The 15,557-nt window shown below is 39.2% G+C and overlaps 1 protein-coding gene across 2 annotated transcripts in view; it reads right to left on the minus strand.

The window, feature by feature from the left end:
* Positions 1-5,769, minus strand: part of IPO11 (importin 11) — a 204,142-nt gene extending 198,373 nt beyond the window's left edge. The window contains exon 1 of one of the 2 annotated variants that reach the window (XM_082621272.1): positions 5,534-5,769. The gene's annotated coding sequence lies outside the window, so the exon portion shown is untranslated. The remainder of the gene's footprint in view (positions 1-5,533) is intronic. The other variant, XM_082621271.1, reaches the window with a different exon arrangement.
* Positions 5,770-15,557: the final 9,788 nt, after the last annotated feature.

Genomic DNA, 15,557 nt, shown 5'->3' on the forward strand with positions numbered 1-15,557 from the left:
CAAAATTTAAAAAATCTTTAGACCTGACAACCAAAATATAGTATCAAAAGACTAGAGTTTATATTCCTGATCAATTTTACTACAGCAAAATTGAAAACCAAAATTAAAAGTCAATGAAAATACTATACACAAAGTTAACAAGCTTTATCAGGAATTTTTTTAAAGAGGTATTACTTTACAATCATCAGATTGGAAAAAATTACAAATTCTGAAAATATTCAGTGCTGGCAAGAATGTATGTAAATAGAAACCTTTATGCACTGCTGCTAGGAGTATACATTAGTAAAACCACTTTGGAGAGCAATCTTGTCATCATGAATGAAATGTGTTTGTGTGGGGGGGTACATCCTATGATCAGGTAATATCCTATGACCCAGCAGTTCCACACTTGGTACTATAACTAAAGAAACTCCTGCATAGGCATACAAGGAAGAGACAAGGATAAGGGTGTTTGTCTTGGAGTTGTCTACAGTAAGAGAGAGCTAGAGACAATATGCTGTCCATCGTTAGTGGAACAGATACATAAAATATATCTTATCCTCCCCTTGCAGAATGTGTTCCCTCTGGCTGCAAATCTCCTGCCTCTAGATATCTGCATGTCTTGCTCTTTAGCTTCAATCCAGTTTCTGCTCAAATTGTCAACTAATCAAAAAAGTCTTCCCTGACTGCCCAATCTAAAATATCTTACCTTTCAATCCAGAATCTCTCTAGTCCGGATATCCTTCCTTCTATTTTCTAATCTTCCATTTTTCTGCATAACTTTTAACTGTCTGACATTCTAATACACATGTGTTTATTGTTCAGAATCCCAATTAGAATGTAAAATCCAGACACCAGGAGATTTGTTCAAAGGAATATCACCAGAATCTAGAATTAGTACCTGGCACATACAAAGTGATCAATAAATATTTGTTAAACAAATGAATTCAATGACTACATCTCAATCTCCGCTTATAGCTGTGTAAAGTCACAAAAATGCACCCAAATCTCTGACTTTTCAAACCCACTCACAGTATATAACCTGAGTGGTTATATAACCTCCAGAGTATATAACATTCCACAATTTTTCAACTCCCTGGCAATTCAATTTGCATTCACAGTATTCAGCAATGAAGCAGCTTCTCAAGGCCAGGCACTACTCTTGAGAAATACATAAGGGAGTCTTTGCATTCAAGTCTAGAGAGGAAAAAAGACAATTACAATATAGTATAAGCGCTATGATAAGCTGTTATGGAAGAAGGTCGGAAGACGACCTAACTCACCCTAGGAAGGCTGGGGAGGGCTTCCTAGAGGAGAGCAAGGTAGCATTTGTGCTGAGTAGAAGCTTTCCAGATGCGCACATTATGGGTATTTGTCAGATAGGTGATGGCTACATTCTAGGCAGAAGACACACAACATAACATCCTAACACTTTTGAAGAACTGTAAACAATTCAGCATGACAAAACAATGTGAGGCAGGAAATAACAGAAGGTGAAAGCAAAAACAAGCAATGCTCAAATCATTAACATCCCTATTTCCAAGGCTCGGTAGTTTGGATTTTTATCTGAAAGTGTGCATAGAAGGATTGCAGAATAACAGCACCATCTGCCTACAGAAAAAGGAAAGGTACAGAGGGATGGTGTGCATTCTCAGAAGCATGGGAAGTATTTAGAAGGTTTACACAGAAGTCCAGATAATAATGATAATCTGAACCAAGGTAGTAGCCACAGAGAAAAAGTAGATGAAAGAGGTAAAACAAGATTTGTTAAATAGTAATATAGTTAAGTGCAGGAAGGTTAGCACATAAGGGTAATAACAGGGAAGGGTTAATATTCTGGTGTCTCTGACTGAGTGATGAGCTGCATGCACGAATCACAGGAAGAAGAGAAGTAACTTCCGAAAGGGTGAGATACGTCATTTTTTTGACATTTGAGTTTACGGTATCTTAATACAACCACAATGTGTCAGAGTTGATCTGTGCTAAACAGATCTGGGAGTCATCAAAATAGATATAGAAGTTGAACTCATAAAGGATGAAACCCTTCAAGGAGAGCAGGCAGAGGCAGAAGAGAGGAGAAGATAGTATGCCAGAGTGAAATGAATATTTAAAGTGGCCAGAGAAGAGAGAATAATATACCAAGCAAAGACTGACCAAGACATGGAAGGAACATAAGGAGACTACAGTGTCACAGAAACACAAGAGAATTTCAAGGAGGACTAGTCAAAATGTCAAATGATTAAAAAGATTCCATTAGATTTCAGAATAAGGAGATCAATAGTGACCATCACCCCATCAAATTCAGTGACTGCAGTGGATTGGCAGACTTCAACACACTGAAAAATAAATAAATAAATAAGAAGGTGGAGAAAATGAACATAGACAACTTTTTCAAGAACCTTAAGGGAAATAATTACAGATAAAATTGAAGAGGAGGGCTTCCCTGGTGGTGCAGTGGTTGAGAGTCTGCCTGCTGGTGAGGGGGCGCGGGTTCGTGCCCTGGTCCGGGAGGATCCACGTGCCGCGGAGTGGCTGGGCCTGTGGGCCATGGCCGCTGGGCCTGCGCGTCTGGAGCCTGTGCTCCGCGACGGGAGGGGCCGCAACAGTGAGAGGCCCGCGTACCGCAACAAAAAAAAAAGAAAAAAAAAAATTTGAAGAGGAATCTAGAGTGAAAAGAGTGTATTTAAGACAAGTGTACTTAAATCCTGATAAATTAGTACCAGTTGAAAGTAAAAGGAATAACCAAGTGTTATGGACTAAACTGTATTCCCCAAAATTCATATGTTGGAAGCCCTAACCCTCAGTATCCCCAGTACTGAAGATAAGAATTTTGAAGATGTGATTAAGTTAAAATGAGGCCATCAGAGTGGACTCTCATCCAATATGACTGGTGTTTTAATGAGAAAAAGAGACACTAGAGGTTCTAGTGCACAAAGGTACAACAATGTAAAGAGGCAGAAAGAGGGCATCTGTAACTCAAGGAGAGAGGCCTCAGAAGAAACTATTTCTGCCCTAACCTTAATCGTGGACTTCCAGCCTTCAAAACTGTGAGAAAATAAATTTCTCTTGTTTAAGCCACCCAGTCTCTGCTTTTTGTTATGTCAGCCCCAGCAAACTAATACACCAAGGAAACATTGTCCCTGAGGAGAAAAAACTCGGAACACAATTAGAGATGAACAGATAGAGGTAGACAAGTATGCAGGTGAAAGAGGGCAAAAAGCAATGAAGTTCCCACCAATGTATTGCATTTCCTCTGTGAAGCAGAAGGCAACATTATCCAGGAAAGAGTAAGGAAGGAAGGAGGTGGTGGGTTAATAACCACCATGGGAAACAAGAGTAGTTACTAAAGACACAGAGGATTATTAGGCTGCCTTTCCGTTAGTCAGTAAATGATTGTTATTGAAGGAATACCTAGTGTCATTCATGAATGCTTTAGTTCAGTTTCAATACGGTGAACTCTAGCAGTAAGTAGCAAAAGAAATGCATTGCAGTGAATCAGAACCTGGTTTAAAAATCTAGATAACATGTGACCTTGTGCAAGTCACTTACCATTCTGGGCCTTAAGTTTCTTCAACCAGACAAACCAGACTTGATAATCAGCTTAAGATCACCTCAGATTAAAAATAAGAAGTGCTATAATGTTTATGCAGGTTTGTGCATGACCTTGGTCTTCAACTTTTACCAACCAAAGTAGTGTGTCTCAAACTGTAATGTACATTCATATCATCTGGAGAGCTTGTTAAAATGCAGATTCTGATTCAGTAGATCTGGGGGTAAGCCTGAGATTGTGCATTTCTAACAAACTTTCAGGTGATGCCTACACCATATTTTGAGCTGCAAGGGTGTAGGACACTGATCCAGCTCAGGTTCTACAAAGCTTATAATTATCGGCTTATCTGTAATGAGCCTGATATTTAGAAAACCAAGGAAAAACACTCTAGACTCACACCTGCACAAAATGTCTTGCCATTCCGTGAAACACTCTGAAGTTAACTGATAGTCCCCATTTGGTGCAGACAGGAAAAGAAAGGAATCATAGGAAAAGAAAGGAATTGCCATCAATAACACTAAATTAGGAGAAGCCCAAGATTGAATACAAACACACACACATACACATATATACAACACAAAGGTTAAAACCTATCTAATCAAATACATTTTCTTTCTCAAAATATGAACATTTCTGGAAAAACACATGTATTTATCTCTAGAAAAATCTTCAGTATACTTTAACTGTCACATGTCTACAAAGATTCTTTTGCATTCTGGTTTGATCCTGAATGCAAACACATTCCACAGTGTCACAAAACCTAAAGTTGTTTTTTTTTTTTTTAAACCTAAAGATTTTTATGTTAATTCCCAAATAATCTTCACCTATTTGTTTAGAATCTCCAATTGTATTATCACAACTAAATCTGTTTGTGTTGAGAATTCTCTTCTGCTTTAGGAAGTGTAACTAGGGCAGAGACAGCCCAGCTGCCCTAGAGCTATAATATATCGCCACAAATCATTGCTATAATTAAACTGTTTTTTACTATTCCCTGTGCTAGGGGTTACAGGAGGTAAATTCCACAATCCTATCACAACCAACAGGGAGAGATTTTCAATCTAATTTCACAGAAATCTTCTTCAGTGACAAAAGACCTAAAAAAAATGTCATGAAATGGTTGTCTCATATCGTAGAGTCACTCTGCCTTTAACCTGAAACCTCTGTACTGAACAGAGAAGTTTGAAATAACGTGAAAACGAAATAATGAACTCCCTATCCAAGAAAAAATAAAAAATATTATGGCTGTAAGCTACTCTTCCTTATTCCCTTCTGAAGAATAACCAAATCGCAAGGACACTAGCGCACTACAACCGAGCCCGTTCAAATGGGGTGGGGAGGGGAGATCAACTGCAACCTTGGTACCAGGAGGCAATTTAGCAGTCCTATCTATCTAGCCAAGTCACTCTGAAAAAATAAGACTTCCCTCATTCACCACCATGTCACAAAAGGATTTTTTTTTTAAATGACAAATGCAATGGGCCTCAAAATAGTTTTGCTGAATCACAAATACCCTCAAGTTATAAAGCTGCAGAAGTCGCTGGGCTCGAGCACTGTCGGCCATACCTCAGCAAGTAAGTCCTCTATGAACATGTATAACTTCCTTCACTTCTTCGTTAAAGGCAAGCAAGGGTCTAATGGTCAATTAAAGCTTTCACAGTATTACTTTTAGTAGCAATACTGTGGGTGCAATAACAACCTACAGTGGTTTTATACTAAAGATGACCACGTTCTCTGAAAAGTGGCACCACCTATCCCCCAAGGGCAAATGAACCACCCTAGCCCACAACGCAGCCACAATAAGCACCCTACGTCCTCATTTTGGCACCCAGTCCCTGCCTCCCCGCGCCCTGATTCCTCCGCGACCATGCTTCCCGCTCCCGGGCTGACTGGGGCAGCCTCGAGCTCCCAGGGGTCCTTGGGGTAACGGAGAGCCAAGCCTGCAGGCCGCCCTTCTCTCGATAATGCTATGCCTGGCCTCCCACTAGCCACACGTTCTTCCCTCACCTCTCGGGTCTCCGCTGCCCAGCCCACTCCTCCCTTCCGCTCGCGCGCGCTCTGGGGCTCTCAGGCCGGGGCCTCACCGTTTGGTTCGGTCCGGAATGGCCCGGCTCTCCCGCTTCCACGCTCCAACACGAAGCGGCGTCAGCTCGTCCTGCGCCCCACGCTTCCAGTCCACACGCCGCCGCCTACTGACGCCGAAAGCCGCTTCTAGGAACGCGCCATGTTCCGCGTCGCGGCTCCAAACGACGCAGGCGCTCGAAAACTGCGTCACGGACACCCGGAGCGCGTGGACTAGGCAAAGACAGAAGACGATAGGAGAACGGCGAAAGGAGAGGGAGGAGCTTTCCCTTCGAAACCGAAGGCGCCGGGCGTCTAAGGCAGCTCTGTGCGCTTGCGCAGTATAGAGAGCTGGGACCCCCCCCCCCACCGGACGCTGAGCGACCTGTAACCATGGAAACCATAGGTCGGCTCTGCCCCACTCCTGGGAAAATCAACTGTCTCCTGGGTTGATTGAAGCTTAAATCAGAATCATTTTCCCTTTCTTATTCCAGATATCAGCTGCCAAACTACATTGTTTTACGGATCTGTCTCGGTAAAGAAGAATTATTTAAAATAATCCTACTCTCAGCAGTCAGCCGTCCCACGAATATTTATTTTTTTAAGGTCCTAAACTTGCTCGACGCTCTAGTCCAGAACGATAGCAAGAGTGGAAAGATTAAAAGGGAGTAAATCCAGTTCTCTCTGCCTCTGCTGCTAACTAGCTTAGTGACCTAAGTTTTCTTACATTTAGAAAAAAATGGTTGTACGGGAATAGTTTAGTGTTCATAAAGATTAATAAAAATAATAGATAACATTCATTAATCATTTAGAATGTGCCAGATACAGTTCTAAGATCTTCAGATGAATCATGTATTTAAATCCTTAAAACAACCCTATGAGGCTGAAGAAACTGAAGCATTAGAAAGATCAAATAACCTGCCTAAGTTCACACAGCTAGTAAGTAGTAACTAGCAGTGTTAGGTTTGAACCAGGCAATAATAAGCCTTGCATTACAAGATGCTCATCACACAAGGGCTATTTTTGAAAGCAAAAATATAAAAATTACCTAAATGACCACCAAAAGGAATGATTAAATCATGACACATGCATATATAATACAATACCAATTGGTCATTAAAAATAATGTTGAAAAAGAATCTGAAAAAGAATGGATATATATGTATGTATAATTGAATCACTTTGCTGTACACCTGAAACTAACAAAACATTGTAAATCAACTATACTCCAATATAAAATAAAAATTAAATTAAAAATTTTTTTTAATTATGTTGATATGTTAACATGTTCACAATGCATTAGGGAAAGAGTGGGTTACAAAACAATATGCTCAGTATGGTTACATTTTTGGAATAAGTATATGTGAAAATGTTAACAGGGTTTCTCATTAGTTGGATGGTATTATGGGCATGTTTTATTTTTTAATTTATTTTGCTTGATTGTATCTTCTGATTTTACTGAAAGGTAATACTTCTCAAATTTTAAATGTGCATAGAGTCACATGGGGGTCTTGTTAAAATACAGATCCTGATTCAGTTGGTCTGAGGTGGGGCCTGAGAGTCTTCATTTCTAATGAGTTTCCAGTTAATGCTGCTCTCCATAGATCACACATTGTGTAACAAGGCTGTAAGGAATATGCAATAAAGCAGGAAAAAATTACCTAATTTTAATTAAAATGAAAAAATTTGTTTAGAAGGATCTTTTCTGTTTGGAATAATGGGTTCGTCAGATACTGAAGGAAACCTGTAACTTAGAAAAATACACATACATAAAATTTGCCTACAGTTTCAGGGCACCAAATTAAGATGCACTTGGAGGTCCTAGCTTCAGCAACTATGAATGTAAAATCTAGTAATATAGTATGTACAAAACAAATATGTACAGCTGGATCAATCTCATATGACTGCATTTTGTTGCTATATTCTCATATTCTCACGTTCTTTGAAGAAAAAGACAAATATTAAATTAATTTAAATTACATGATCATTGGGCTATTCAGAACATATTTAAAATATAAATATATGTTCAGTGCTTTCCCCCCAAAATGGTTGAAAACTGAAAAGAGAAAGCAGAAAATTGATGGAGTAAATGATAAGTTAAAGAAACATTAGCTTCCCTCACCCTTCAGTCTCAAGTAGGTTCCAAAAAACAGATAAACATAATAACAATGCAAATTATTTGCCTCAGTAATATTATGATTGCTAACTTCTAAATATTCCCTATGTGCCTGTTACTGTTCTGTTTTTTAAGTGCCTGACATTGAACTGTAGACATTTCATGTAATTTATTATACTCATCACCACCCTATATGGAGATTATTCTTTCCCTCATTTTACAGATTAGAAGATGATGCTCATATGAATTAAGTAATTTCAAATTCTTAACTGGAGAAGCACAGACTCAAATTTAGATATATGCTTTGTGATAGATAGAATAAAAGATAGCCAAATCCTAGTCCTTGACACCTGTGAATATATTACTTTTCATGGCAAAAGGGACTATGCTAATATGATTAAATTAAGAATCTTGAGCTGGAAATATTATCTTGTGGGCCCAATGTATTCACAAGGGTCTTTATAAGAGGGAGACAGGAGTATCCGAGAGAGAAATGTGACCATGGAAGCAGAGGTCACAGCGACACGGGGCCATGAGTCAATGAATACAGGCAGCACAGAGAAGCTGGGAAAGTCAAGGAAATGGATTCTCCCCTACAGCCTCTGTAAGAAACTCAGTCCTGCAGATGACTTTAGACTTCTGACCTTCAGAACTCTCAGACAAAAAATTTGTGTTGCTTTAAGCTACTGTTTGTGGCAATTTTTTTATAGCAGCAATAGAAAACCAATATGTGCTCCGAAATCATAAGGTTTCGAATTTGCTACACTTCATTTAATATTGTAACTTGGGTAAAATTGGGTCTTGGGCAACTCTATAATATAGTTCATTAGCTGCTTATAAATTAACTCATTAGAAGCTTACCAGCTTAGGAAAACAAGTCTTTGAGAAATTAACTGATCTGCCCTTGGTAATATAATTTTGTAGCAGCTTCAGTTTTGTTTATATTTTTTTAATTTATTGATTTTTGGCTGCATTGGGTCTTCGTTGCTGCGTGCAGGCTTTCTCTACTTGCGGCGAGTGGGGTCTACTCTTCGCTGTGGTGTACGGGCTTCTCATTGCGGTGGCTTCTTTTGTTGCGGAGCACAGGCTCTAGGTGCGCGGGCGTCAGTAGTTGTGGCTCGTGGGCTCTAGAGCGCAGGCTCAGTAGTTGTGGCGCACAGGCTTAGCTGCTCCGTGGCATGTGGGATCTTCCCGGACCAGAGGTCGAATCCGTGTCCCCTGCATTGGCAGGCAGATTCTTAACCACTCCGCCACCAGGGAAGTCCCTGTTTATAATTTTTTAAAAATTTTAAACAATATAAGTGTCTTTCACTAAGGATTGATTACATAAATTATGGTATGTTCATACAATGAAATACTCTCTACCTGTTAAAAATGGTGATACAGATTTATATTCATTAACATTAAAAATTGTCCATCATATTTAGTTAGGTAAGAACAGTAGGTTAAAAGAATTTTTTATATCCAAAAAGTCTTGGAAAATATCAATACCTTAATGGAGGTGAACTGTGAGTGACAGGTTTCACTTTCTAAAATCTTTTTGTGCTATCTAAAATTTTTGCAATGTTTAAGTATTACTTTAATAATCAAAGAAATATAATAAATAAAATATTTCTACTTTGGAAAAATAAATATAAGAATACCATGTAGCTCTGTAGCTCTTTTTTCTTTTTTTTTTTTTTGCGGTACGCGGGCCCCTCACTGTTGTGGCCTCTCCCGTTGCGGAGCGCAGGCTCCGGACGCGCAGGCACCGGACGCGCAGGCTCAGCGGCCATGGCTCACGGGCCCAGCTGCTCCGCGGCATGTGGGATCTCCTAGACCGGGGCACGAACCCACGTCCCACATCAGCAGGCGGACTCTCAACCACTGCGCCACCAGGGAAGCCCGTAGCTTTGTATCTCTTAAGGTGAAATGGCATTTTTTCATATTCTCCTGGTAAGAATGAAAATTGATTCAACTGTTTTAGAAAATAATCTATTAGTATATATTCAGAGACTAAAATGTTCATATATTTTGACTAAATAACTCCATTCTTGTAAATCTCCACTAGGGAAATAATCCAAAGTTAGAAAATATTTTTCATAAATGCAGTAAAATGTGTATCGCTCTATTTTTTACAACAGTGGTATAGGAATGATTTAGTGAACTCTTACACAGTCACAAGATGAAATCTTCTGCAGCAGCTTTCAATACTGACTATCAAGATTGTACAAAAACTGGGAAAAGTGCTTTTTATGTTACTGTATTTTATGGAAAAAAAACAGTAAATTATGTGATCTCAACTATGTAAAAATATGTATTGCTAAAACAATATGAGAAAACAATGTGTGTCAAAACCTTCACAGAGGTTATCCCAGAATAGTGAGATTAGATGTAAATTTTTCATCTTCTTTCTACCTTCTGTATTTTCCAGGATTTTTGCAAGTTAAGTTTTTGGTTTTGTTATTTCGTTTACAATGTAGTTGGGGCACAGGAAACGCTATCTTTGGGGCACAGGAAACGCATAAAAGGGGAAAATAAAACCAGTTTTACGTACTACATCTCTGTCATTAATTGTTACTTTGTACACAATTTATTATTAAATTCATGGTAACCAAAGATTTAATTTTTTAACTCCATTCTTTAGAATTCACTTGACTCTTACATTAGCTTGTTATTAAAGAGTGAAATTAATTTAAATTGTATCTAGAATGACTCAGCTAGTGTCTTTTGCTTTCCTGCCATTCCACCAGTGATGAGAGTACAGCCATCCCTTGGTATCCACGGGGAATGATTTCAGGACCCTTCCTGGATACCAAAATCCACGAACCCCCAAGTCCCTTGCATAAAATGGCCTAGTACACTGGGTCCTCTGTATCCGCAGATGCGTAACCTGGGTCCTCTGTATCCGCAGATGCGTAACCTGCGAATTGACTATGATGGCAACATTCAGATGTAAGTAGAGACCAAAGGAGCCCACAAAAGGCAGGCTGGTGTCCTGCTGTGGCAAGAGCACAGGCTCCCATCCCTACTTCTGCTGCCAACTACCTGAAAGACCTTGAGCAAGTACCTTTAATTTCTGTGAGACTCAGTTTCTTCATATGTAAAACAGCATAAGCATGCTTGCCCTAACAACTTCCCAGGGTTTCACTGAAAATCTAATTGTGTGGAAAGTACTTTGAAACCCATAAAATGCAATATGAAAATATAATATATAAATACAAATATTAAAAATATAAAATGAAATAGGCTCTATAATAATCCACAAATAGAATTCTTAGTACAATAATCTTCCTGTTGTATTTGGAAAGCTTCAAAGTGCTTCATTTTGCAACTAAATATATATTATTTTATGGTAATGATATGAAAACATTTATCTGACAGATGCTTTTGGTAGGTATCAATGATTCGATATTAGATTTTCACTAACAATTATTAGATATTCACTGACAATGCTTAGACTCATCATGCTGGTATTAAACAGAGACCAAAGTCGTCTTTCTTAATTAATTGTATTAATTTAAAATAGCATTTTAATAATCTGAAAAAAATTAGAACATTTTTTATAGAAGACTCTTGCTCATAGTATTCAAGGTATATTACTTCTTTCAGCCAAATTTCATCACATTTTTCTGTTAAGATTTAGACAGCATAGTAGAAATTGTCTCTAGGTACTCTTTGAAATTGTTCTACGTTGTAAGGCAGCACTTCATTCCAGTATTGGATATTGGCACAATATTTTTTTTGTTCTAATCAAATTAAACAGCTTGATATTAAGTACATTTCAATTTGATTTTGTTTTATCTCGTCCAGGTGAATTATTTTTTCATAGAAATATAGTATTTCAGTTAATAAATCCATGTTAAAAGTGTGAAATTCAAACATTCTTAATGTTTTTATGACTTCTAAATACATTAAAAGTCTGCAAGGAACTATAATTTATACAAGAAAATGCTCACAATGTTTTATTTTTATCCTTTATTATATTCCCTGGCACATTAAGCATGTTATCATTTCAAGCATGCTGTGAATTTAAATAATCCTCTTCTACCAAAGCAAATGTTATTGTAACTATTTTTCAAGTTATGATACACTTTGTTAACAAAAAACACTATAAGGATGGCAGTAATCAATTGTGCACACCCAAGCTGAAAAATAATTATTTTTAATTAACAAAGGATATAAATATGAAGCAGAGAAGCATAAAATTATTTTTTACAATTACAAAGCCATTCATAGCTGCAAAGATAACTCAAATACATTCCAACATAACTTGCATACACATTTCTTTAATGCAGCTCATATCCCAGCATCACACATTCCCTAGGGCTCATGGATCCATGCTGCACCTAATACTGTCTCACTTTTGAATGTTACCTTGGTACTAACAGAAAAAAAAATCCCAACAATTGGATGGAATTTGGCCAGAATAATAAGCAATACCAATTAGTAGAACAATTTTCCTGTACTGATGAGGGTGCCCTTCCCATCCTTTTTCAGTTCTGTAGAAATTCCTCAACCAAGTATGTTATTTTAGTGCAGAAAGTAGTGAATCCCTACCTGCAGTGTGCATCGGAATCTCCTAGAGGGTCTGTTAAAAATGCATTTGCCAGGGCCAAATCTTATTCTGATCCAGAATGTTTAGGGTGGGCCTTGGGAATGTGAATTTTCATTACATGTGGTATTCGTTTGTGAGGGCTACATAATAAAATACCCCAGACTGGATGGCCTAAATAACAGAAATTTATTTTCTCACAGTTCTGGAGGTTAGAAACTCAAGATCAAGGTGTCAGCAGGGTTTGTTTTTCCTGAGGCCTCTCTTTTTAGCTTGCAGATGGCTGCCTTCTGGCTGTGTCCTCATATGGTCTTTCCTCTGTGTATACACATCCCTGGTTGTCTATATGTGTCCAAATTTCCTCCTTTCATAAGGATACGAGTCAGACTGGATTAGGTCACAATCTAAAGGCCTCATTTTAACTTAGTCACCTCTTTTTTTTTTTTTTTTTTGGCAGTACATGGATCTTTCACTGTTGTGGCCTCTCCCGTTGCGGAGCACAGGCTCCGGATGCACCGGCTCAGCGGCCATGGCTCATGGGCCCAGCCACTCTGCGGCATGTGGGATCTTCCCGGACCGGGGCACGAACCCGTGTCCCCTGCATCGGCAGGCGGACTCTCAACCACTGCACCACCAGGGAAGCCCTAGTCACCTCTTTTAAGGCCCTATATCCAAATACAGTCACATTCTGAGTACAGAGGTTAGGGCTTCAACATATGAATTTTGGGGAAACACAGCCCACTATGTAACATGTGCCCTAGTTTTTCGGATATAGGTGACTCAAGGTTCATACCTAAACAAACACCAATTCAGTCTGTAGGTAAACTAAATGTGCACACTCACCTCAGTCATTTAGTTTTATGTGGCTTATTTTGTGACAACTTCCAGGAGGGTCTTGCTATTTCACTCCAAAAGAAAATTATCATTTGGTTTCCATCCTTATTGTCTATCATGCTACATAAAATAGTCTCTCCCATCCACCCTGTTGATCTCTTTCTCCTCTATTTTACTTTTTTCTTCATACTTATCATCACCTGACATACTGTCTATTTTTCCTCACTAGAATGTAAGCTCCATTTTGTTTTGCTCACCACTCACTGTACACCCCCCGTGTGTAGAACAGTGACCCAGGAAGATGAGAGTGTCCTGGAGGTGATCTTGCATTCCTTCTGTCAAGAAAAAGCAAGGTCGGGACTTCCCTGGTGGTGCAGTGGTTAAGACTCCGCCTGCCAATGCAGGGGACACGGGTTTGATCCTTAGTCCAGAAAGATCCCACAGGCTGAGTAGTAACAAAGCCCATATGCTGCAACTACTGAGCCCATGCGCCACAACTACTGAAGCCCATGCACCTAGAGCCTGTGCTCTGCAACAAGAGAAGCCACCACAATGAGAAGCCTGTGCAGTGCAACGAAGACCCAACACAGCAGGCAGAAAGAAAGGAAGGAAGGAAGGAAGGAAGGAAGGAAGAAAGGAAGAAAGGTGACAGAACTAAGGAAACTAGGCAATTTCACTGTAATAAATAACAAATATTAAAAAAAAAAAAGAAAAAGCAAGGTTTTCTGCTGAGAAGGAGCTGGGGAGGTGGTAGAGCAGGAGGCCTGAGAAGAATTAAGATTTGAAGATCCTTTATGGAGAATGGGAGAGGAAGATTAGAGGGAGTTCAAGAGCTGGCTAGGCAGGGTTCAGAATCCAGCTAAATGTGGAGCCCGTGAATGTCTCCTACAGGTACTGTTGTGTGAGCTCGGGCAGTTCTCACAGCTGGAGAGGATTGGAGAGGGAAAATGGTTATTTTGATTCCTCAGTGACCACCATTGCTCCTTGGGATAACATTTGAGGCCCTTCACCCTAAGTTTCTATTTACATTACCTGTTTACTTCTCAGCTACACCAAGTTTATTTTGCTTCCTTAAATACCCTTATATCTTGACTTTGTTAGTACCGTTCCCTTTGAATTCTCAAAATTTCCCTGGCTAATTTTTGGTTCTCTTTTAATGATTCAGCTCAAACATTATATTTTGAAAATGTTCCCCAGTTTCCTCAAGTATTAGCCATAGTGCTAAGATCATGCCTCTTTTAAAGCACACTGTCTTTGGAATACAGACCTAGGTTCAAGATGCAGCTGTCATTTACTGTGTGATCTTGAGCAAGATATTTAACATTTTTTTTATACTTCAGTTTCCTCATCTGTAAAATGAACACAATGATAAGCCCCTGTTTTAGAGAACTGTTTGAAATGGTGAAATAAGATATCAGCAAATGGTGCTATGTCTTCCTCTATTGATAGAAATTTCTTTAAAAGCAGGAATCAGGTCATGTTCATTCTTAAATTCCTAACACTTGACAAAGTGCCTGGCACACTGTAGATTCTCCAGAATTGTGGAATAAATTAATGATCAATGGAATTAAAGAGGTAGTTGAAGATGCTACTAGGGTATACAAATTTTTTTTCCTAAATTAGAATTACAGCAAAGAAAGAGCAAGGCTTGGGAATGCTCACAATCAATTGTGCAGGAAAGAAAGTCAGCTTTGGTAAAAACATAAAAAGATTGTTTCTTCAAGGAAATAAGGTACACACAGAAACATTAAAAACTGAGAACCATTACACTGGCAGGCAAAATAGACATGGACATTGGATTCATGGAACTTACAGTCGGATACATTGTCCTATCACAATACCCAATGCATAACAATTACCACATTTACAGAGTTTCGGACTTTTTGTCTAACTCTCAGTAGAATAAACTTTGAGAAGAGCGGTTTCCCATTTAACTTTGAATCTCTAGCATCCAATCGTGTTTAATACACAGCTAGAGCTCAATATGGAAAAGTTTAGGAAATTAATGACGTGGCACAGAAGGAAGCGAAGCAACTAGTAGCTCTAGTGGAACTAGAAAATTACATTCTCAGAGTTACTTTCCACAACTCAAGCAGCGGAGAACTCACTCCCCTAGAGGAGCAAGCTCCTCTTCCCAAGTTCCTGGGATTCTCACCCTACGATCGGCTGGGAAACAGGAGCGAGGCACGTGACAAAAAGAAACCTTCTTTGGATTTCAGCGATTCCAGAACCTGGCCTGATGAAGCATCCACAGGCCTAACTGCGTTAATATAACTTAAACTTCCTCCACAACATTGAGGTGCCACACCAAAACCTGTTTAACCCATTCGGTGGGGGTAAGGGCGAGGCCCCGCCCCCGATTCCAAATTAGCCAATCCAAACTGCCAGAATCGGTAGCGCGGTGTCTTCTGGGACCTGTAGGCTTCCGAGGCCAGGTTTTCTCCCAGCTTATGACTTCAATTCCCGGCGGCCAGCGGGCCCCAAGG

Source organism: Mesoplodon mirus, assembly GCF_964341445.2.
Source record: "Mesoplodon mirus genome assembly, chromosome: 5".
Classification (NCBI taxonomy): Eukaryota; Metazoa; Chordata; class Mammalia; order Artiodactyla; family Ziphiidae; genus Mesoplodon; species Mesoplodon mirus.